The 25,029-nt window shown below is 43.0% G+C and overlaps 1 protein-coding gene across 1 annotated transcript in view; it reads left to right on the forward strand.

Moving 5' to 3' along the window:
- The first annotated feature begins 21,066 nt into the window (after positions 1 to 21,066).
- Positions 21,067 to 25,029, forward strand: part of FGF1 (fibroblast growth factor 1) — a 50,009-nt gene continuing 46,046 nt past the window's right edge. The window contains exon 1 of the mRNA XM_053376711.1: positions 21,067 to 21,153. The gene's annotated coding sequence lies outside the window, so the exon portion shown is untranslated. The remainder of the gene's footprint in view (positions 21,154 to 25,029) is intronic.

The raw sequence follows: 25,029 nt of genomic DNA on the forward strand, positions 1-25,029 counted from the left end.
TCCATGAGGATCCGTGTTTTTTAACCATGTTTTTGCGCCCCTGCGCCCCCCCGAAACAGTGGATGCGTGATTTTTTGGATGCTTTCTACAGAGTAAGACATGGTCTACAGTATCATGGTGGTTTTATTTAATTTGAATGAAAAAATCATATGAATTCACGAGGATCCGTGTAGATCCGCCTTTTACGTTTTTCCGCAAACGGGCTATACAGTACTTCTTATTCCGCCCCCCCCCCCGTCTATCCCCTCCCTTTCTCAGCTGGAGATCTGTTACTTTCTGTAAGCTCTGGTTAATAATGCATTTCAAAAGCCAGAGATTTTCAACTATTAGCTTCCATGGATAAAACATTAGCCAAACACCCTGGGCCTGGGCTATTAGCCAGTAAACACACCAGCCAATAAATTATCAGCCAGCAGCCACTATAATTGGGTAACCCAATTATATTTGCCCAACATACATTAAATAATACTGTCCCAACCTTTAATACACATATGTATGTAAGAATGTTTATAACATGAACCTTGCTCCAGGAAGAAGAAAATGACCATGAATCACTACTACATGTTATCTGATTTATATGTAAGGAAATTTGCAATTGCCTACTGATTAAAAAAAAAAGCAAAGAGAGAGGGGGACTAGACTGGCTAAGAAGAACCAGATGGCAACCCTATTTTTCAGGGCTTTTGTCAGGATTAATGCATATGAAAGGGTGGCAGGAAGTTGATTTTATCACTTTTTAACATAAATGAAGACTTTTCTTATCCGGTACATTTTACACACCAAAAACACTGTAGAAACCAACATTGCACCCGACGTTCACCATTGTCACATTATTGAGGAAATAGTGTGATATATTTCTAACAACAATCCTTGAATTCTTTCACCATATTACTATGTCCCTGATCACCCTTCCATCTGTGTTTAGGATTATCTCTTCCATGAAATGAAGGAATTAGTTGTTTCAGGTAATTTGCTGTGCTCTTCGAAACAGATGGGCAGAGTTAGCACAATTCTAACCAACTCACTTAATGCTTCAGTTGTTTCACTTATATGCCACCATACACCTTTGCTACCAACTTCATGAACAAGTCGTGTATTCTTGTAAAGTATCACAGTAAAGTCTTAACTGCCCCAGTTTTAAGATACCAGCAGTATCCCACTAATCCTCGTCTTACACTGTACTTCAGCCCTATCCTCTGATGAAAGCTAGTCATGTGCAAGGATCAGTACAATCCTTTTCTTTTACCCTAGTGGCCTTAGTGGAATTGACTCCAAGGTAAGCAAGTATAAGGTTGCAGCCAAGTGTAGTACTGAACTGTCCTTCCTTCACTATTCTGCCAGAATAAATACAAAGAGGACACTGCAGATATGCTACAACAACAGAAGAGTCCCACCCCAGCCCTAATTGCCCTTTAGATTGCATATAAAGTCTTTGTACATATGGTGGTATTATGGCTGGTCTCACAGAAGTGCAAAGTCATGCCTCTACAGTATTTTGGAAAAGAAAAGTGCACAGGTACATAAAAGCAATGTCTGGGAAAAGGAGTACACACCTCAAGATTAATGGCAGGAGCCCATGGCATAGTCTGCTCCCAGCTATATAACACATTTAAAGGAAAATGTAATACAAACATTATGACTCAGAACACAAACACCAACCCATGTGTCTCTGCTGCAGCAACTGAATGCTTCATTTCAGAAGTGAGGGTGTGTATATTTCCTTATCCCTCCCCCTCCTAATGGAGATATTATCGCTAAGCAGTAGAAATGGTCCTTGTTTTACAGTGGAAGCTGATGTCTTGACATGTATTGTTGGGATTCAGGGCCTTAATTCCAACCACATATTTCACCCCTACTCCCCCCCAGCCCCACAAAAACCACTTGTGGCCCAGTCCTATCAATGCATTATTTGAACTACAGTTCAATAGAAAAAGATTACAGGCTCACTGCATTTCCTATACCACTAGCAGAGCTAAAGAGCCTGCTGGGTTGCAGAGCCATATAGGTTCACTCTTGAACAGGCATGAAGATTGAATAAACGGCTAATTGAATTGCCTTTGAAAGGGCTGAAGAGGGGGGGAACTGTGAATGAGAAATGTGAGAGCACTACTATGCCAGATTTTTCCTTTCATCTTCCAACTAGGAGACAGATAGAGGAAGAGTAGCTTCCAAGAGTTATGCAATATAAATGTGTGGTTTTTAAACTACCTTCAGGGAACATTTTTCATATCAACTTGTCTGCCATGGAGTTTCTGCACCTTGCAGAAATTTATAAGGCAGACTGTTAGGCGTATACACAACTCATGCAAGGACCTAGACAAGGTATGAGAAATTAAAACCGTCAACCTTGCAGAAGCCTAGGGGCAAGCCTAGCCTAGCAGCACAGTAAAGCTTTTTCTATTGGCTGCCTTCTATGACTATAGACATTGTCAAGTACAGATGCAAACAGTAATCAACAGCAAAAGCCACTATAGTATAGAGGTAGGAAACATTTTCAGCTCAGTGGATCCGATCCAGAAGCCCCTCACCACACCCAACAATCTACTTGGACCCATTTTTCCTTTGCAGTGCAGTTTGAACTCAAGCCACTCTGCAAGGCCACTGCTAATCAACTGATTGTTGTGGACTTTAAGCCTTGCTTCCAGGAGGGATCAGCTCCACTGGAAAGCTCCTGTTGGAAGCTCCCAAGTTGAAGGAACCCCAGAGGGGCTTGCATTTAGCACCTAATTTCACAGACACCAATTGCAAGCCTGCCAAGCAACAACTGCAAGTGCATTTTAAAGCTCTCAATAGTTCACTTCTTGTCTTTACCTGTCCTACAGACCTGGAGTTAGGGTATTTACTTACTTACTTACTTACTTACTTACTTACTTACTTAGAAGATCTGAAGATCATCTGAAGATCTATGGGTGGTTCACAGCATAAAATTACAAAATAAAAACATGAAATGTAATAAAAACAAGAACAAAGACAAAGCAGCCACAGTAGGAAGACCCTATCTGGTAAATACATATAAGAGTTATTTCCTTTCCTGGGACCACCTTGCTGCCCTTGCTTCTGTTAATAAAGAACTGTCATGTGGAGCGGAAGGAAGATCTGAGGACCATATGAGAGCAACAAGGCATCAATCAGGCGCCAAACACAGGAACCAGAATATTAGGTCTGAGTGGGCGGGTGAGCAACAGCAGACATTCAAGATCCAGATTTCATTGAGAGGAACAGTGGATACAGGTATCCTGCCATAGGAGAGGATAAAGACCTGCTGAGATTGTAGAAACCACAATGCCCACCAGACCATATGAGGACAAGATCTAGGGTGCAGTGCGGAAGGATAACATAATACTTTATTTAGGGTATTGAAATAGCTAAGGCTAGACTTCCTTGGTTGTCCCATCCCATATTTGTTAAGGGTTAAGCCGGGAACATCAGGACTGGGATGGCTATGTAAGCAAATCACACCCAGAGAGAACGAAACTAAACTCTCTAGAGACATCTTCTGGCTGACTCAGGCACGGCTCTGATATGTTGCAGAAAAGTCAGGTTATGTGTGGCTTCAGAGAGTGATTTCACCCAGAAAAAGATGGTGAATAGAAACAGAAACAAATTAATTTAAACCTATGGACCATCAAGATTTGCTGATCGCATCAGGCTACTGGCATCCATCAGGAAATCATGCCATCTTCAAGCCACATCACACTGTTCGGTTCTTTTACATACACTAGTTAAGATTGTTTAACTGTACACCTGAAAATGTGCCACACAAATATGACCATGTGTTTGAAAACACATGTGCCATGTAGGAACAAGTCAGGTAGCCACAATTGGTTATAGCCAAGGTAACCTATTTCTGAACCAGCCCTTGTTGCTGCTGCTTTTACAGTATTTTGATCTGCAACAATTAGCAGAATGGGCTGGGTTATGCAAACTGAAGCAATCACCTCAAGCGGTGCATACACAGCCAGGCTCTCTGCCTCTAACTCCTCCTTCGCTAACTTGCTCTAGGAAGGGTCAAGAGCAGGCATAGGCAAACTCGGCTCTCCAGATGTTTTGGGACTACAACTCCCATCATCCCTAACAGGACCAGTGGTCAGGGATGATGGGAGTTGTAGTCCCAAAACATCTGGAGGGCCGAGTTTGCCTATGCCAGGTCAAGAGGCAGGGCAAGAGTGTTCATGCTGCAGCAGTGAAAAATGCCGTCTAAAGTTGGAAAGGGGGGTAGGGTTAAAGTTGCAACAAAAAAATTCAAAGTTTAGGGAGCATTTTTACCCTACCAGCAAACTGTGGCAGTGGCAGCATGTCCAGAATGCCTCAGTCTGAAGAAGGACCTCCTTAGTCTTTCCCACAGTGAGGAAGGGAGTGGGGAGGAGGGGGCCCAGACCCTCCAAGTGTCCCTAATTTCTAGGTACAGTCCTGGATTTACAGCAGCTGTCCCGGTTTCTGATTTGATCCCAGAACATCCTGCTTTCCCTTAGGACATCCCTATTTTCATCAGAGAAATGTTGGAGGGTACAGAATTATGTAATCCCCCTCCCCAAGCCAAGGAGATAAGTAACAGTAAACCTTAAGGAGACATCTTAAGAAGGCAGCCCTGTATAGGGAATTTTAAAAAATGTTTAATATTTTATTATGTTTTTATATATGTTGGAAGCTGCCCAGAGTGGCTGGGATAGCCCAGTCAGATAGCTGTGGTATTAATCATCATCATCATCATCATGGAATAGGACGTCCCTATTTACATCAGAGAAATGTTGGAGGGTATGAAAGCCTTGCTGTGACTAAAACAGTGGCAAAAAAAGTAAGCAGAGAGGCAGAGTGGGGAGGACCAGCAGCACCAAGGGAGAGAAAGAGGAGGGGTGGCAGCTGCTCAGGCACTGCAGTCTCTTGCACCAGCCCTGCTAATAGATTATGATATTTAGCTTCATACTGTTAAAAGCTCCATTTGCTGCTAAAGCAAGAGAAGTGGGTCAGACTGGGTTTCTTCCTAACTATTTTCAGCATATGCTCATTGAGGAATCCCAGTTTCCTCCTGTGCCCTGTCATAGCTGTCAACTTACAGACTTGAAAATAAGGGACCAGCAGCCTTGAAAATAAGGAATCAGCAGTCAAAATAAAGGATTTTCCGGGCACAGGTATGTTCAACTTCTGAGCCCCTCCGAGCCAAAGGCAGAAAGCCCAGCCAGCAGACAAACGAAGCCTCATCAATAAGGGACAGCAGCGGGACATGGCACTGGGATAAGGGGCTGTCCCGCCAAATAAGGGACGCTTGACAGCTATGCGCCCTGTATGCAACAGCTGAACCAGATAGCACTTCCTGTCTGTGAAGGGGGCATGGGTTGTGCCTTTAAAAAATAGCCTAAATTGCGCAGTGTTCTGTCCACCACGGCACACTGTCTCAGATAACCTGAGGACATTTCTTCACAGCTAAAAACTTTCACCAAGCTTGAACGCTCCCTGTTCCTTAACAGTTTTAAGCTGTGTTCAGTACCCATCTGGTTTCATGGCCTTGTGATAATAACTGTTTAGCTACCCACAGCCTCCTTTTGGAGCTCTGTTAATGACTTTTCGTCTTTCTGCATATTCGTTACAACACACCCCTGGTTTGCTTTCTCTGAGCTCAGATGAAGGAATATTCTTTTTTTAGTTTCCTCTTTCTTTCGTTCCTCCTCCCCCGAGTGTGCTGCCAGTGCAGAAACTCTAAGCCTTTGGCCCAGCTCCACCTGACTCAAATGTACATCTGCAACAATTTAGTTCTAATAGAATTGATTTACTAACCCAGTCGTGGCTGACTACAGCTGGTCTTAAAGAATCTGGTGTCAGTGCATGTTATAAAACAGTACTATTTCAATGAAATCTCCAGGGAGAAGACCTGAGAAACAGCAAACTATTTCCCACAAGTAATTAGAACCCAATCTCAGCTATAAAGGTGAAAAAGCTTATGGGTTGGGATTGCCATTGTTGTTCTGGCAAGCCTCCTGTGCCTTTGGCAGCTGCAGAAGTAATAACTCAACAGATGAAGTTTCTTTCCCCAGGACAGAGTCAGAGTAAAGGCGAAGGCTCTCCCTGTTGCTTATCCACCTCTAATGCGGTTGTAAAAGGCACAAGGGATCTGTCAGAAGGATGGTGACAGCTCTGTTATGGGGGGTCGGGAGACGCCATGTCACAAAATCCTTAATAAAATGTTATCATTTTATTGGGGTTGCTTTCAACATTTTATGTCCTTTCCCGAATGTTGAAAACATGAGTGCAAGAAGCTAGAAAAACCACTGGTTTTATGGTGGTACTGTAAAAAAAAAAAAAAAGAAAGAAAGATCAGGTGTGAATAAGGCCAAACTAGGTGTTAAGTTAAACATCTGGTTGCATTGATATTCACACATTTTACGTATTGTTTGGGTGAACCTTCTGACCTTGCAAGCTAAACTCTGGAGCTGCATCACAACATATGACAATGTAGCTCACCTTTTCTCAAAGACAGACTTCTTTTGCTTCCCCCCACCATATCTTTAAAGATTGCAAAGGGCTGAAGAGGTTCCCCGATCCTGCAGGCAGACTTTTGTCTCAGTGGAAAGCTCCCAGTGGAATGATCTTGCATCCAAGTCTTAGATGTCTGATAATTCATTAGCACTTCATAATTAATTGCTGATTTCATTGCTTAAATTCGTATTATTCCTTTCTGATTAGAAAAAGGTTATCAACACCTGACTGAGAAATGACTAGCTCTCGTCATGTTCAATATAATAATTTTATCCATGCAGTCAACTGTTAATGGAATATCAATGATATAAAGAAATAATTAACTGACAGACAAATGGATTTTGATTATCTGTTTGAAATTGACTCCAAAGTGTTGAATTATTTAAAAGAAAAAATTATTTTGTATCTTGATTAGTAGGCTAGTGTAGATATTGATAAAGTCATATTAAGGAACTAGAAAAAGGGCACAATCTCATGGTCCCTAGGACAGCATTCCAGGAACCACAGAAAAAGCAGGCTTCCTCTTCGCCTATGCAAACACCCATTCTCTAGTGGTGCAAGGAAACAGGGGAAAGGAGTGTGTGGTGGGGATTAGGTAAAAGGGGGCCTTGGGTTGGCCCTATCCAAAAGCCTCCTGGTTCTCTTGGCACATCCATAGAATGGCAAGAACCAATGCCAGCTCTGAGCTCAAAACAAATATGAGGGGATGGGGAAACAGGAGCACCAAAATGATCTAAGTAGACCATATGTCCCCTCAGCTTTTAGTCTGGCCAACACAAGTCCAATAGGGCTAGAATATGGTTGTTCCTTTGCCAAAGACTTCATCTCCCTGCTATAGTAAGCGATCTTTAAAATTTCTCTCTCTTTCTCTTGCATGATAATAAAGTGGCATGAACCCCACACGCCCTCACACAAATAAATCAAGTTTTAGCAGTTTACTCATAGCAAAATGGACAAAAATTAAGCGAGGGATGCAGTTAACTAGTCCCACTAGTGGAAGCCCACACATGGACTTCTACTAGTGCAACGGGGCTAATTCCAGTCCTGCTCCAAGTATCATCATTAAAACCACAGGCCAAACAAAACTGTTATTCTACAGTGCACTGTCGTTTATCAAAACGTGTCAAATTAATTAAGGAGTACAAGTTGGTGCTTGGCTCAAGGACAATAACTCTTTCTATTATCATTTTTAAAACATCATTTGTGCTGTCTGTTTGAGTAACATGGACACATATATGCATCTCAGATTCAACAAGCAGTGCATTATTATCTAGAGAAGTCTAGCATGATTCCCATTAGAGTTGCGTGAGGCTGGGGAAATGTCAGCTACAGTTGTCCCAAACACAAAGATCTAACTATTTGCTTGTATTTCCATAATTCTACTCATTCTGATGATAGAACTGAAATCTGCCTAGGACTGATTCACACTAGGGCCGCGCATTTGATTTGAAACAAATGAACCATTGAAGTGAATGGAGCTCGAGATGGCTCCGTTGCCATGTGTTCCGAGACAAATGCTCAGAAGTGCAAATGGATATGAAGCAGCAAGGATGGTAGTTCAGTGACGGAGCATCTGCTCTCCTTAGACTAGGAAAGACACATGCCTGAAACCCTGGAAAACCACTGCCAGTCAGTGTAGACAATACTGAGCTACATGGACCAACGGTCTGACTCATTTAAGGCAGCCTCCGATGTTCCTTCACACAGCTAGATGGTTGAGAAAAACAGAGCTCCTGAAATAATAATCTTAAGGGGCTAGGAATGTGATGCACCCAAAATTATGGCTTTGAAAATCAGATACTAAGTACTTGCTTAGAATGGCTAATATATGAAAACTTGCATAGCAATTTTTGCTGATCATTGCAGAGTTTTTGCACACATCATGGCTTGGAGCAGAAACCCTCACTCGGTGTTGCTTAGCAGCCTTCAAATAGTTACTGGAAACTTTTTCTCCTTTTTGTTTCTGGGGGGCGGGCAGGCAGTTTCTATACACAAAAGACTTGGGTATTAAACATTTTTGAAGGATATAGATTTCTAATAATTACCCCCAATGAAGCAGGAACATAATACATAACATAACATAATACATAACATAACATAACATAACATAACATAACATAACATAACATAACATAACATAACATAACAACATAACATAACATAAATGGAAACTTTTTTAAAAAGAGAAGATTCACCATTCATTCCTACACTATGCTAAACTTTGTGTTGTACTTCAGCAAATCCTATGCCAGATTGTTCTCTACTGCAGTGTATTGAAAGCAAGATAGTGTATAGGTTTCCTGATACCACCATGGACACAAATCATCATGGATGCACAATAAAAAGAACATAGAAAGAAATCAGGCTTTTATTAATCAAGCATTGGTTTCCATAACAAACAAACAAAAATCCACAGAGTACCTTGATTGAGCACCATGAAAAGTGCACCGCAAAGTGCAAGAGTTATAGACAGAAAGATGAACAATGAGAGAATCTGTCGTCCAAAAATGTCTGCAGGGATTTCTTTTGTCCTACATAAAATTGCCATATAAATTGATGTATGTCAGCAGTTTTCCTTAGAGAGTTGGTGTGATGAGGAAGCCTGATTTCTTTTATTAACACCTTGAGTAGCAAATTATCTAATTATGACAGGAACAGTCAGTAAAAGATTTGCAAAATGCGAGGGATTTCCAGCTCCTTGAAGGGTGAGCCTTGAGGAAGCCGGAGGCAAAGGAGGGTAGGGCCTGTTTTGTGCCTTTAATTAGAGTATGAAAGAAGAAACTTGGCAAGTGTAGCTTTTCTCACCACTGCAGGAGGAGCTGTATATGGGAGCTCTCCCTTTGCATCTCTTCACCTTCTGCAATTTGGTGTTTTAGAAGTTTTGTACTACATATTCTATCAGCCCTAGGTAGCACATACATGCTCCCATCAGTCTCCATATCCTAGGGTCATGCTGGCTGAGGCATCATTATTAGTGTTAGTATTATTAGAATTAGTATTAGTATTTTGCACACACACACCGGCTCGGTGCCCTGGCGGGGGGGGGGGACGGACGGACCGCCTGTTCCTCTCTAAACCTGGTGCTGCTCTTATGCAGTGTCTCACCTTATGAACAAGGTGGTTTTCTTTGCATCAGCACAGACCATTTTTTTCAGATGGCTAGAATGGCTTGAAAAGCTCCCCATTTTTTGCTGCGAGCCACTCTGTAATATCTGTGAGCATAACTTTAACTCAGTGTCTTCTGGATTTACCTGGAGAAGAGGAGGTTAAGGGGTGATATGATAGCCATGTTCAAATATATAAAAGGATGTCACATAGAGGAGGGAGAAAGGTTGTTTTCTGCTGCTCCAGAGAAGCGGACACAGAGCAATGGTTCCAAACTACAAGAGAGAAGATTCCACCTAAACATTAGGAAGAACTTCCTGACAGTAAGAGCTGTTCAACAATGGAATTTGCTGCCAAGGAGTGTGGTGGAGTCTCCTTCTTTGGAGGTCTTTAAGCAGAGGCTTGACAACCATATGTCAGGAGTGCTCTGATGGTGTTTCCTGCTTGGCAGGGGGTTGGACTCGATGGCCCTTGTGGTCTCTTCCAACTCTATGATTCTACCTATCTCTCTGTTGTTCTCCCGCAGCCAGCCATGTTCTATTCTAGGCCACCCTCCCCCAACCTGGTGCTGCCCTCTAGATATATTGGACTACAACTTCCATTAGCCCCAGCTAGCTTGGTTGGTTAGTGGTCATGGGTGAAGGGAATTGTAGTCCAGCAAAATCTAAAGGACACCAGATTGGGCAAGGCTGTTGTGGGCTCTGTGTTTGGAACAGAGGTCTTTATTTTCTGTTAATATGCTGGTTCTTCTTCCCAGTTTCCATTTCTGAGGGCAGACTTTCCAGAAGTTGGTCGATATAAGTAATTCCATATGAACAAGAGAGAGAGAGAGAGAGAGAGAGAGAGAGAGAGAGAGAGAGAGAGAGAGAAGGCATTCCCCATAATAGCTATTTAAAGCAAATTTATTTAAATTGCAAAATAAAAGCAATTTCAAGTAGGTTTCACATGAAAAGCTTGTTTGGCCCCATTTAAAACAAAATCTATAACTTAGCATTTACTGCAGCAGATGTAGCTCCTATACCCGGCATGACAAAGCACCTTAAACAAAATGTCATTAGACATTGTTACAGATGTTTTAAATATCCCAACTTCTTTTCAGAATCAGAGTGCATTCTGTGTCATTTGTCCATCTTATTCTGAAACAGAATTTTAGTCAGGTGGGGGGGGAAACGAAGCAAAATAAAACTACTTTGTCAATAAAAGCAATTTTTATTTTTATTTTTGCTAAACATGCTGTTTTGCCTGTCAAGTAAGCCAGCTGATGCACACTCTGAATCTGTTCAGACAGTTGAACAGCACTGTTTCATGCACGTTATATGATATTCCCTCTTGGCCAGGAAATAATTGTAGAGACTGATTGATGTTTTATTAACTAAGGTATAACAACCAGCCACTATATTCTAATGAAAGCAGCCCAGAACATTTTGCTGCATCACTCTGTTCTAGTATCTTCCCTGGCATCGAAGTCAGACTATACCACCCTATGGCTTCCCCCACTTTAAATTTATGGGGGTATTTTGTTTTAAGATCAGGACAACATTTGCCCATCTCCAGTCCTGTGGCAACTCAACCCTTTCTCTTGGATTTCTCAGAGGTGGTTCTGAGAGTACACCAGCAAGTTCCTTTAATACTCTGATGTGCCATTCATTCAGCCCTGAAGACTTGGATTTATTTAAGATCATGGTCCTATTTATCAGTCATGAATTGCAATCCTGACTGTCCCACCACCAGTTTCTCTACTTACATGAGGTTGTGCTGCACAACTTGTGCATGGTGCCTATTTTGGGAGAAGACAGAAGCAGGAGCTGAGCAGCTGATTCCCTTTCACCATCCTCACTGAGCAGCGAGCCTTCTGTTTCTTCTTCCCCTTTCTTCCAAAGTGCCTGAAAAGGCCCATTTTGTTGCCTCACTTTTCCTGACTCTGTTTCTGCAAGTCTGGACTATTCACTTGTACTTGTCCTTAGTGACCTGCCCTCATTTCCATTTCTTGGACATGCCCTTTTAACTTTCCAATTAATCGCTAACATTTTTGTGCAGCAGACACATTGCCTTTTCTAGGACCCTCTTTTTTTCTTTCCCATTAAAACAGTGATTATGCCTTTATCAACTTTTTCTTCAACTCCTACCCATCTTATTACCTTATTTCTTTTAACTAATTTCCTTGTTTACTGTATAATGTACTTCTTTGGAAGACTTTAAAGGGAGCTTAGACAAGGCTATCAATGGCTCGTAACTATGATGGCTGTGTAACACCTCTGATATTAGAGAAGGTATATTTCTGAGTACCAGTGGCTGGGAATTACAAGAGGAGAAAGTGCTGTTGCACTCTGCTCATGCTTCGGGGTTTCCTCCCATCTAAGTTGGACACCGTGAGAAAAGGATGCTGCCCTATGGTCTGATCCAGCAGGATTCTTACTATATGACTGAAGATTCATAATTTAACAGCTCTGTGTATCCCATGCTCATTGGATACTACGTCCTATTGTTGAGGCAAATGTTATCTTGGCAGCCAAATTCCATAACATTATGTTATCGGGCGTTGATTTCTATGGTATTCTTTTGTCTCACATTTAAATTGTCGTTCTGGTCATTTCCCCACAGTTTTGTTGCTGTATTTTACACATGGTGCAGAGAGCTCTTTGGGAGAAACTGGACATATTTTCAAAATGATTTCATTCTTTTATCCGTCTTCTTGTACTGTAATTCAATCTGCAGCAAACTGAAAGCATGGGAAACTGTGTGAGTACCGTATTTTTCGCTCCATAAGACGCACTTTTTTCCTCCTAAAAAGTAAGGGGAAATGTCTGTGCATCTTATGGAGCGAATGTGTGGTCCCTGGAGCCAAATTGCCCAGGGGCAAAAAGCAGATTCTGCTTTTTTTTTTTTTTAGAAAGAGGGAAGGGGGTGTTGAAACAAAGCCGTTGAGCAGCTGATCAGCAAGCGATCAGGAGGGGAGATAAGGGACTCTAATGATAAAGGAAGCTGCCTATTCGCCGGGTTTTGTTGCTGCCTTCCATGCTGTCGGCGCGCAGCGGATCCCACCACAACATTACACGGCGCTCTGGGCGTGGCGCCAAAACAGTTAGCTGCCATGCAGCTGGGGCAAGAGCCAACAGCCAAGCGGAGCCGAGCCTGTTGGAGCGCCACGGGCTCTTCTGCTGCTGCAGTCGCTGCGAGTTCGGAGGCGAGCATTGGAGTCTGGGGAAGAGCCGCCTGCAGCAGAAGAGCCTGCGGCACTCCGACAGGCTCTGCTCCGTTTGACTGTCGGCGGCTCATCCCTGGACTCCAGTGCTCGGCCCCAGACTCTTGGCCTGTTGTCCCTGAGAGCCCGGCGCTCTGGTGCCGTGCACCCCTAGTGCCAACGGTTAAGATGGCCCTGCTCCTGTATAGGATATAGCCAGTGCCAGATTTATGTATAAGCTAAGTAGACTGCCATACAATGAGCGAGCCATACAAAGGGCACCACCAGTGAATGGGTCCTGCTCCGTGTAGCTGCTGCCTTGTCATTTGATAGGGTGCCCACTTGCCCTCCTTCTTGACATGGAATGCTCTCTATTGGAGTCTCCAGGTCCAGTACAAAGACCATAAGAAGGGTGAGCAGGGACCTTGAAGTTCCCAACAGCTGTTAATCAAGCAAGCAAGCAAGCACACAAGTCACCTTTGTCACAGGTGTGTCACGCCTATGTCCTGGCCAGGCCTGCACCCAATCTTGTTTCTGTACATTCTTGTTTGTTCTCAGTAACCAAAATCATATTATCAATATATACAAGGAGAAAAGTTGTTCTCCTTCATTTGCACTAATAAAGAAAAGTTCCAGGGTGGCAACAGAAAGCAAACTAAAAATGCTTTTGCAGTCCATCAGAACTATCCAGCAATATCAAGTTATAGGAAAACTGGTGCTATAAACAGTAACCCTTCTAGTTGGTTAATTGGCTTGGCAACTTCCATGCACATGAAGTCTGATGCTAATTCCCCCCCCCCCAAAGAGTTTAATGATAACTCGGCAGAGACAGCTACAGTTGCAAATGGCAACAAAGTATCTGTGAAAGGAAGAGGAGCAGGTTTGCTCAAGTGTGTTGCAGGTAGAAATGCTGTTTGTAATGAAGTGAGAGCAGTAGTTGCTCAAATTAACAAATAAGAAAGTTTTGAGAATTTACATGCTACATTAAAATGGATTAATTCATTGAAAAGGGGATTGTAAGAAAAACACTGGGGCCTAATTTGAATAATAGAGTGCCTGGTATCTGGTGGGCAATCTCCTCCTTTATTTCACTTCTTTATTTATTTCACTGTGGCTGCAGACCAAATCACCTGTCACAAGAGCTATGAGATTCAGGTGAGGGTCAAATGCCTTGTCAATCCCAGCAGGTATATAACAGGAAGACTCGGCCTACCCAGGCCATTTCTGGTGAAACCAGAGCAGTGCACGGAAACACCGTTTACCTTCCCACCGCAGTGGTTCCTATTTATGTACTTGCACTGTGTGCTTTCAAACTGCTAGGTTGGAGGAGCTGAGACCGAACAACGGGAGCTCACCCCGTTGCAGGGATTCGAACCACCAACCTTTCAATTGGCAAGCCCAAGCAACACAGTGGTTTAGACCACAGCGCTACCCACATCCCTAGCAATCACACTTAGGTACATTTAACTCCATGTTTGGACTGTATGTTTGTTCCTAATATGCCTTTGGAACATCTATTTGAGTGGAACTACAGACATATTTTGTTCCTGTACCCTCTGAGGTTATAGACACATTGAACTTGCACTGGTTCTAGGGTTTCCTCCAAAGAATCCTGAAAACTGAATATTGCTGAGGGTACTGAAAATTATCTCCTAGAGACCCTTAGCCTTCTTACACAACTACAGTCCCAGCCCTTATTTTAAGAATGTTAAAAAATAACATTACAACTTTGTTTTCCTAAGAAATAATGCTTATTCCACAAAATGTTTACAAAGTTCAGCTATTGCAAAAGTTAATTTTATGCATTTTTTAAAATCACCATGGTATTTAACAATAACGTCTTATGTCCTTTAGAGGAGAAATTGTGAATTGCAGAATTTTAAATACCCGCCACCATCCTTGGCTTCACTCAATTTTGTTTGCTTCACTTCCATTTTCTTCTAGTCGTGAGGGTGGGGGGTGCGGAGGGGCCTCACAAGTGAAGTAGCCTAGGGCCTCTCTTCATCTAAATCAGGCCCTGGCAGCACTCCTGTGATGTAATGGAATATTCACAAACATTCTTGCTAGGAAAGGGTGGATCTTGCCTCCCCCAATTTAACCCACTCCCGAAACAATCTCTAGTACATGGGTTAGGTTAGGCAATGGCATCATTGTGGTGCACCAGGGGCCTGGAAACTTCTGTGGTGTCTTACTATAGCACTCTATAGCCTTAAGGTAAAGGTAAAGGGACCCCTGACCATTAGGTCCAGTCATGACCAACTCTGGGGTTGTGGCGCTCATCTCGCTTTATTGGTCAAGGGAGCCGGCGTACAGCTTCCGGGTCATGTGGCCAGCATGACTAAGCCACTTCTGGCAAACCAGAGCAGTGCACAGAAACACCATTTACCTTCCCGCTGGAGCGGTACCTATTTATTTACTTGCACTTTGACGTGCTTTCGAACTGCTAGGTTGGCAGAAGCAGGGACCGAGCAACAGGAGCTCACCCCGTCGTGGGGATTCGAACCGCCGACCTTCTGATAGGCAAGTCCTAGGCTCTGTGGTTTAACCCACAGTGCCATTAGCCCCAAATAAGTTTGCACCCTTCGTGAGTGCATCAAGACTATTTTCAAGCTGTGCCTGCAATCCTTTCTTTTTGCATTGCTGCTGATGCAATGAAAATGCTGAATCAAGTTCCCCAGAACGGAAGGCAGATGCAACATCTTCAATTCCAAGCAAGTTAAGCGTAACGCCTGATCTCATGGCTGCCAGCCATTGCACACAGCCCTTTCTGGGCGCCACTAGACTGCCACTGCCCCTCCGCCGTGGTCATGATTTGACCTTCAGTGAACGCTTACACCCACAGCCTAACAGGAACCATACGTCAATGGAAATCTCAACACAGAGCTGCAGTACTGCACAGATAATGAAATTCTGCTGACACTGGCAAAAGACTCGCAGAACTCTCTGCAAAGGCACATTCAAAAATGCCACAGACAAAAGCAAGCGACGATTTTTCTGGGTTGAATGCCTGGATGTCAATGGAATACGAGAGAGAGAGAGAGATAGAGACAGAGTTTTCTTTGTCTAGGTTCCTAGTGCCTCTGTTCCAGGGGAATGACATTAAACCAGGCAGGCATTGTGTGAACAGGCCTGTCTGATACCATTTGTGCTAATCACTGGACTGAGAAAAGACAAACTAAGAAATGCTTCGAGATCCCAGGCAATTATGTATTGACTGCAAAGACCGGTCAGGGATGTCTACGATTTTTGCCTTTGCTCAGGGTTTGTGTGTTTGGGGCGGGGGCTTTTTCAGCAAATCTCATTGGATCAGATGGCATTAATGGGATTGACGGCAAGATGTCAAATATGTGGAGGGCCTAACCTTTTATTTATCATTATCTGGCTGTTTTTTTAAAAAAGTGGGGGCACTGAGATGTTCATGGAACAAAACAAAACAAAAATAGTAAAATAGCAGGAGGAGGCAAACCCAAACGACAGAAGAGCTGGCTTCTAATTGATTTTATTGAAGAACTGATTAAATTGCTACAGAAGGATTGTGTAAGAAGTCAGGCTTCGGAACCGGCTCAGTAAAACTTACCATAGGTCCCATCTGCACCACACATTTAAAGCAGTATTATACAAATTTAAACAGTCATGGCCCCCTACCCCACCCCAGAATCCTGGAAAATGTAGTTTGTTAAGGATTCCAAAAAGTCCTTAAGAGAGCCCTATTCTCCTTACAGAGCTACAGTTTCCAGAGTTCCCCAGGAAGAGGGATTGACTGTTAAACCACTTTGGAAATTGTAGCTCTGTAACTCTCAGCACCCTTAACAGATATACAGTGGTACCTCGGGTTAAGTACTTAATTCGTTCCGGAGGTCCGTACTTAACCTGAAACTGTTCTTAACCTGAAGCACCATTTAAGCTAATGGGGCCTCCTGCTGCTGCTGCGCCACCGGAGCACGATTTCTGTTCTCATCTTGAAGCAAAGTTCTTAACCTGAAGCATTATTTCTGGGTTAGCGGAGTCTGTAACCTGAAGCGTATGTAACCCGAGGTACCACTGTAGTATCCTAAGTATGCTAAGAAACTAATGGCTGCTCTGTCCAATGGCTAAAGACTTGCAAGACACAGCCATCTAGGCTCTTTTTAGATGGCTTCTAGCTCCTCATATGCTTGGCATTATGATCCTGCCAAGAGTCCTGATTCTAATAAGTCCTGTCTCGAGTGCAGTGGTGAAAGCCAATCTTTTAAGAAGACAGAGTTCTTTCACCAGTGTGAATTCAAGCCGAAAAATATCATCATCAAATGTTTCATTTAAAGGGAGGCGAATCAGTTCCAGTTGTTTCTGGAGCTTGGCCCAGTTGGCTAATCAGAGGCTGCAGATATGGTCAGCGCTCCCCCTTGTGGCTGTTATTGCGAGTGCATGTATTGTAAGCAATCATGTTCCATCTTTGACCTCTGGTTCCCCCATACGTTGCCACAACTCCCATCCCCTCCAGCCTGCTTAGCCAATGGTCAAGAATGATGGGAGTTCTATCTGAACAACATCTGGGGGGTCCAAGGTTGCATAACACTAGGAAATTCACCAAATGCAGATCATAATGCTGTATTGTTTTTATAATGCTGTATTTTTTTTAACACTCGATTGGGAGCTGCCCAGAGTGGCTGGGGAAACTCAGCCAGATGTGCAGGATATAAATAATAAATTATTATTATAAACTATTATTATAAGGACCAAACATAAACATGACTTTCCTGGACCCCTCCCTGCATTGAGAACACTCCCAGGTTTTTCCAGCAATCATCCTGATTTGTTTGTGGGAAAGTTATATGACATTGTATCAAGCAAGTCTTCTTCCCACATTTTCAAATGCATTTCCTATCGCTTTATTGCATTTCATCGGGGGGTTGGAGGGAGACAGGTAGTACCCAATCAGCTTTGATTGTGCAACCTGAATTTGCTAGCAGTTTTACGCTTTGCAGCTTTCCAGTGGTATTGGCTACTTAACCATAGTTAAGGAGTAGGCCTGGCTTCACACATAATGCTAAACCGTGCTTTAAGAAGCCATCATTTAATAAACCATGGTTTAGCATCACTTGCGAATTGGGCCAGTCTCACTGCTAAGTATTACTCTGTATGCTAGTCTGAGCTGCAAAAAAATGAGCCTGAGTTAATTCAAATGCTTCCACAACAATGGTTGGAGCACAAAGCATTTTAATTTGTTATGTGGGTGGATTCCCTGCTAGAGTTTGTTTCTCGTTTGAACCTTCCTGTTCTGGACTAATTGTTTTATAGATATACAAAAATAGAAAAGCGAACTTTGATTTTAAAACATAATTGGTTGCTGTGCTTTGAAGCAGCAAAATCAGAATGGCTTGACTACCACCCACTTTCTCCCCAGGGCAGAGTGTTTGGGAAATAGTATCAGGGAATGAAGTAATGCTGCCCTTCAGACTGCAGGTGCCAGTATTTGACCACTTTTTGACACCTTGCAGTTTCTTGTGGCCTTGTAGGACCTTGCATTTCCCATAGAGCTTGTTTTTACGTCCATTTGCACTTTCTGGAATATGCTAGAGAACTGATGTAATCTGAAACAAGAGAAAAGAGCAGTAAACCACAATATTTACAGATCAAAATGTATCCGATTTTATTATAATGGGTAGGAGCAAACATAACAAGGGCACCATCAATATAGTAACTTTCTGGTGAGATCAGGAAATTAAAACTCAGTAGAAGATGCATTTGAGGAACAATAGTACTTGGGTTTCAGAGTGTGCCGTGTACCCAAAGAGGTTTTCTGTCTGCAGAAACAGCAGCAGTCAGTGCCAGGTAAGTGCCTATAACAAAGGCTAAGCCTGAGCTCTTATATATGAAAGAGAGTATCTGTGCTCATGTACACAACACCTTTGCCTTGTTGCTGAATAGCTATAACCGTCCACAACAAATCTGAGATTATGTTCTAAGACAAGGGCTCTCAGACTAAACACAAGGTCTGCATGAAACCTTGGTCCTTCTGCTTTTAGAAAGCAGGAACACTTCATGAAATCAGCTGGAAACATTACCATTTGGCCTGAGCAGTGGCCTGAGGCTCAATTTAGCAAAATGAGCATGGGGCCTCCCCAAACTCAGCAGTGTTGGCTTGCCATGTTTTACAGTAAGTGAAGTAACACACACCTCCCATCTAAAGGTCCATTCCAGGAGACCATAATGCTGTAGATCACAAAGAGCGATCCGTATCCCATGGCACAATGCACTTGTGCGTCTGGCTGTTAACCAGAAGGTTTGTGATTCGAGCCCACCCAGGGACGGCCATAGGCAGGATTCCTGCATTGCAGGGGGCTGGACTAGATGACCCTCGGGGTCCCTTCCAACTCTACATTTCTATGATTCCTGAGTACCGTCAGGGCAAAGGAGGATGCCTGTATGTCTAACAAGCAGAGTCAAAGAAGCTATTAGAGGCAAGAGGGCTTCTTTTAGCAAGTGGAAGTCTTGTCTAAATGAGGATAAGAGGGAACACAAACTCTGGCAAAATAAAAAAGCAGACAGTAAAAGATGCTAAAAAAGAAGGTGAGGAGCACATTGCTAAAAACATAAGGAGCAAAAGCAAAGAGGGAGTCAAAGGTGTGCTGAAGGGAAGATAAGGATATAGCAGAGAAGCCGAAGGAATTGTTTGCATTTGACTTCTTCACAGCGAAAGATACAGGGCACATCTCAGTGCCTCAACCAATTTTCACAGTCAGCGAGTCTGAGGAATTGAGGCGAACAATGGTGACAAGAAGCTGACCAATCCATAGGTCTGGACAGCATCCACTGGAGAATTCTAAACCGAGCACTGGAAAGTGGCCAATATAACACCAGTTATTAAAAATGTATTCAGGGGAGATTCTGGAAATTACAGGCCAGTTAGTTTAACATCTGTTCTGGGAAAACTGAAGGAAAGCGTGTGTTTTTTAAGGTAGAATTACTAAGAATATAGAAAGACGACTGTCATTTTAAAGCAGAACCAGGATAGCTTGTCTCAGCAAGCTGTACAAGTTCTTTGAGAGTGCCAACAAGCCGAGGTGATTCAGTTGACATTGTGTGCTTAGGCTTCCCAGAAGCTTTTGACAAAAGTCCCTGAGCAAAGGCTTCTTAAAGCAAGATGAGGTAAGCTCCTCTTGTGGATCAGTAAGTAAGTGGTGAAGAAACAGGAAGCAGAGACTAGTGATAAATGGACAGTTCTCCCAACAGAGAGAAAGTGTAGTCTCCCAAGTATCAATATTGGAGCATGTGCTTTAAAACTTGTTCACAAATGATCTATTTTAGAGCAGGCTTCCTCTACCTCGGCCCTCCAGATGTTTTTGGCCTACAACTCCCATGATCCTTAGCTAGCAGGACCAGTGGTCAGGGATGATGGGAATTGTAGTCTCAAAACATCTGGAGGGCTGAGGTTGAGGAAGCCTGATCTAGAGCTAGGAGTGAGCAGTGGGGAATCCGGGTTTGCTGATGATACTGGATTGTTTAGGGTGGTTTAACCAGAAGGGATTGTTAAAAGCTCCAAAAGGATCTTGCCAAACTGGGGGAATGGGCAGTAAAGTGTCCTGCTTGTGGGCTTCCCAACTGGTTGGCCATTGTAGGAGTCTGTGTGGGGCAGTGGTTAACATGTTGGAGACCCCACATTGTCATGAAGCTCACTGGGCTATCTTGGACCAGTCTCTATCTCTCAGCCTGACCCACCTCACAAGGCTGTTGTGAGGTTAAGATGGGGAGAGGAAATATGCCACTTTGAGCACCTTGGAGGAAAGGTGGGATTTAAATGTAATAGTAATCCCTGAGTCTAAATTTGCCTGACTGTACGACTGGATCTTTCACAGCATAGCATGGTTAGTTATTATGTGTTCAGCTGCACTTCTTCCATGTAAACAAGAGGGAGTGTGCACAGCAAAATGCTCTGTGACTGACAAGCCTGGATGGCGTGCCTCTCCTACTCTAATGTTGTGAGAACGGCAAAAGTTCAAAATGAAACCTCTAACTTCAGCAAGGCATTTTGGACAGAGGGGTTTTATGGCCCATTGGTAGATAATGAAGAGGAATGGAATCTGTGAAAGGCTGGGCCACACTTATTAGGGAAGCCTTGTCTCAAGCTTTTTCAGCTACATATCCAAAGACAGGCATTTATCACTCTCAAGAACTCCTTGTGTATATGTGAAGGAGGCAAACCAGATGAAATCTTTGTCCTTTCACCTGGGCTTCAGGCCAGCCTTAAAATATCTCTTGTACCACATCCAAAAACAAGAGGGGGGGAGGAATAGAAATGCCAATGATTGCTCTTATTTTCTTAGCTCGTTGAAAGCGGATGTCATTGCAGTGACTTGTGCTTTCAGAAAGACGTTTGTTTCAAGGTCTCCATCTCATCCTGCAAACTTTTGATCCTGGTAAGTGATGCTGAATTTTTACTAGGGCTTCTATTCTATTTGATGTGTTAAGTTTATTATTTATTAGATTTAAATCATGTAGAAAGTTTTGGGGGGGAAGAATCTGCCCCACTTCCCATTCTATTTTCCATAGACTCTCCTGTTTCTAACTGCACCAATATGTGAAAAGAGGAATGAACCACACATACACCCCTCAACAAATCAATTCCCTGTTTAGCAGTTTGAAGCAAGTGCCTTCCTTCAGGAGCGCCATCTCAGTTTCTGAACTTCTGGCATCCTTTCTTGCATGGACTAGCCAGCCTCCAAATTCCTCAGAGTTTAAAACAATGAGGAACTTTTGCACCTCTTTATTCTTCACTGTGGTCTTTCAAATTTTGCGGAATTCTTCTAATTTTTCCTCTTGACTTCCTACAGTTGAAGGAAGCCTCATAGTGGCTTTTCCATTTGTTTTCCCCACCTCCATCCCAAACGATCTGCAATATGTCTGTGGTTATTAAAGATCACAGCATGGTATACAGATTCAGCTCGGGTGTGTTTGGCAGCCGTCTCTCTCTAACCCATGTGCGTCAAGCTTTGAGGCAGACTTCCTCCAGCAAAATGGGGGGGGGGCTAATCTTTATAAGGCAATAGCTCTGCTTCATATTGGATTATTTGTTACCAGATGGAATTTAACTTAATTACACAGTCTGAGCAATGAGAGCACAGAACTCTGTGAGTTCCTTTTTGAAAGCTTTGAGAACTGGACTTCAGGCCTTTTTTAAAATTATATATATATATATATATATATATATATATATATATATATATATATATATAGATCTTTATTTTTATTTTTTTCATTTGGGATGTAAATTAGAGTTGGGGAGAAGAGCAGACTCTCCAGATGTCCCTACCTTCCAGGGATGTCCCTGATTTAGAGAAGCCATCTTCGTTTCTGATTTGATCCCAGAATGTCCCACTTTACCTTAGGATGTCCCTATTTTCATTGGAGAAATGTTGGAAGGTATGGAGTTATCTGATTCCTGAGCTGTCTGAAGGCAATCCTGTATAGGGAAGTTTTAAAATGTTTAATTTTTTTTATTATTTTATATATATATTGGAAGTTGCCCAGAGTGGCTGGGGCAACCCACTAAGATGTGTGTGGTATAAATACAGTGGTGCCTCGCAAGACGAAATTAATTCGTTCCGCGAGTCTTTTCGTCTTGCGATGTTTTTCGTCTTGCGAAGCACGGTCAGTCGCAACTGCACCTCTTCAAGCAGTTTTAAGAAAAAGGAAACAAACTCACAAGACGTTTTCGTCTTGCGAAGCAAGCCCATAGGGAAAATCGTCTTGTGAAGCAACTCCAAAAACGAAAAACTCTTTCGTTTTGCGAGTTTTTCATCTTCCGAGGCATTCGTCTTGCGAGGTACCACTGTAGTAAAATTATCATTATGGAATGGGACGTCCGTAATTTCATCAGAGAAATGTTAGAGGGTACGGGGGAGAAGGGATTCACGGAATTCTGTGAGAATCTCACAAAGGTTTGGCAGCAAAGCTAAAAGCTCAGGTTCTTTGACCGATTTTGTCTCCTACGATTTGAGCAAAGAGAAAATTTATCTTCTCTCAAAATGAAGTCACCATTCCAAAGCAAAAAAGATTTCATGGGACTTGAATCCCAAGACCCTGTTCTGCTTCCTTTAGCCTCCTTGCCTCTCTGTAGCTCACATTCCTATTCCACATGGTTTCCACAAGATGAAAAGTGATGGGTTGTTCCCCCTCACCAACCAAAGTCCTTATTCTTTCCAAAGCCACTGACACAATGAAGGGCATTTAGACGCCTATACAGGGATATCTACTGTAGCTTCACAATCACAGCTTTTTATTCACAGGAGAGCACCTACAAGCTCCTTGTGATGCTGGGAAAATATTTACACTGGAACCTACTTGTGAGTCAGACAGAAGGGGGCATCAAACCGCACCCAGATTTTTAGTAACTCATCAATAGACACAACAGCTACTAATCCTCCCTGGGCTTTAATTTTTACCTTGAGAATAGCTTACGGAGCAGTACAATGAACCAAAAGTCTTATGTGGGAGGAACCCTGTGACTCTTAAGAAGGGAAGATGGTAGTAAAAGTGCTGAGAGCAGAAGCCAGTGAACTACTGGATGGTGAGATGCATATATAGGATGTATTATTCCTCATACGCACATTAGCCTGGAAGTGGGTTAAACCACAGAGCCTAGGACTTGCTGATGAGAAGGTCGGCGGTTCGAATCCCCGCGACGGGGTGACCTCCCGTTGTTCGGTCCCTGCTCCCGCCAACTTAGCAGTTTGAAAGCATGTCAAAGTGCAAGTAGATAAATACGTACCGCTCTGGCGGGAAGGTAAACGGCGTTTCCGTGTGCTGCTCTGGTTTGTCAGAATCAGCTTAGTCATGCTGGCCACATGACCCGGAAGCTGTACACCGGCTCCCTCGGCCAATAAAGCGAGATGAGTGCCGCAACCCCAGAGTCGGCCACGACTGGACCTAATGGCCAGGGGTCCCTTTACCTTTAGTTCCCATTGAAGTCAGTGGGGCTTATTTCTGAGTAGATATGCATGAGGTTACATTACTACTCATCATGTAGTAATAGTGTTGCGTGGAGGGGGAATCAATGCACTCTTTTTTCTTTTAGATTTGTTAACTAACTCTGTGGTGCTGTGGGGGCAGGAATTTGGAGCAGACGTCAAGGGGTCACAAGGGGCAGGTGAGCTCCAAAATGCAGCAGGGTTGGATTATCACATTTTGAAGTAAACAAAGAGCAACCCCGCCCAATAAGACTATTAAATCCCGAGTCTGCACCCTTAACAGCAAACTAGAATAACCTTTTTAAAAAAAAATTGGGGAAATTTTGAACTAGGCTCATTTGCATTGGAAAATTTTCAGTTTGTATCAAAGAAAAATTCTCATATGCTAGAGAGTATGGTTACTTTACTTGCATTTAATAAGTGTTAGAAAGTTTAAAACTTCCCAAGCTTTACCAATAATGCATTTGTGCTTGGCCTTCTTTCACTGTTATCAATGAACTTATGACGTGGAAATTTTTCCATGGAAAAATAAAGCCCTAGTAAAAACTACCACCCCATATCACGGATGCATGCTCATGCACAATCTTGTATTCCTCCGCTTCCTCCCCAATCCCATTCCTAACACTTACAGCAGCCTTCTCCAATTTGTTGCCTCTCAGATCTTTGGGGCTACAACTCCCATCAGCCATGCTTACTGAGGCTAATGGGAGTTGTAGTCCAAAACATGAAGAGGGCCCCAGGTTAGCAAAGGCTAACTTACTGTGAGGACCCTGATGAATGGAATAGAGAACGTTCATTCATTTGGGAAGCATTGAAGTAGCATTTCTGCTTTTACCACCTTATTTCTGATTGCCAGCTGCTTTTTGCAAGTCTGTTCAGCATGTTCTCCACTCCTGAAGTGCTGTACACCACTGCCAATGTACTGGGAAGCAACAGCCCATGCTGTCTGCTATGTGGGCAAGCACTGCATTTAAGGAAGATAGGGGGGGAAAGCTAGCTCTTTATATCACATACTGGCAAAAGATATCCATGCTACTGAATAAATGGAAAATGTATTCCAGGACAGATTAACCTAAAATCTTATTTTTCATCAGGCCATTTAAGGACCTAGGGTTTTTCATTTGCTAACCTGAAAACATTCCTGTGGCTTCTCCCTGATAAAAAGGCAGAATGGGGTTATGAACTGTGGAGTTGAAAGGACACCAGGACAAGGAGAGGGAGATCCTGGGACCCAAGTTCAGTGGACTCTTCTTGGAATTGCCATTTCATCTTGAGGGAAGCTTCATTCTTGATTCAAAATGGTGCCCAACTGTATCCAAATGGATA

Source organism: Podarcis raffonei, chromosome 2, assembly GCF_027172205.1.
Source record: "Podarcis raffonei isolate rPodRaf1 chromosome 2, rPodRaf1.pri, whole genome shotgun sequence".
In the NCBI taxonomy this organism is placed as follows: Eukaryota; Metazoa; Chordata; class Lepidosauria; order Squamata; family Lacertidae; genus Podarcis; species Podarcis raffonei.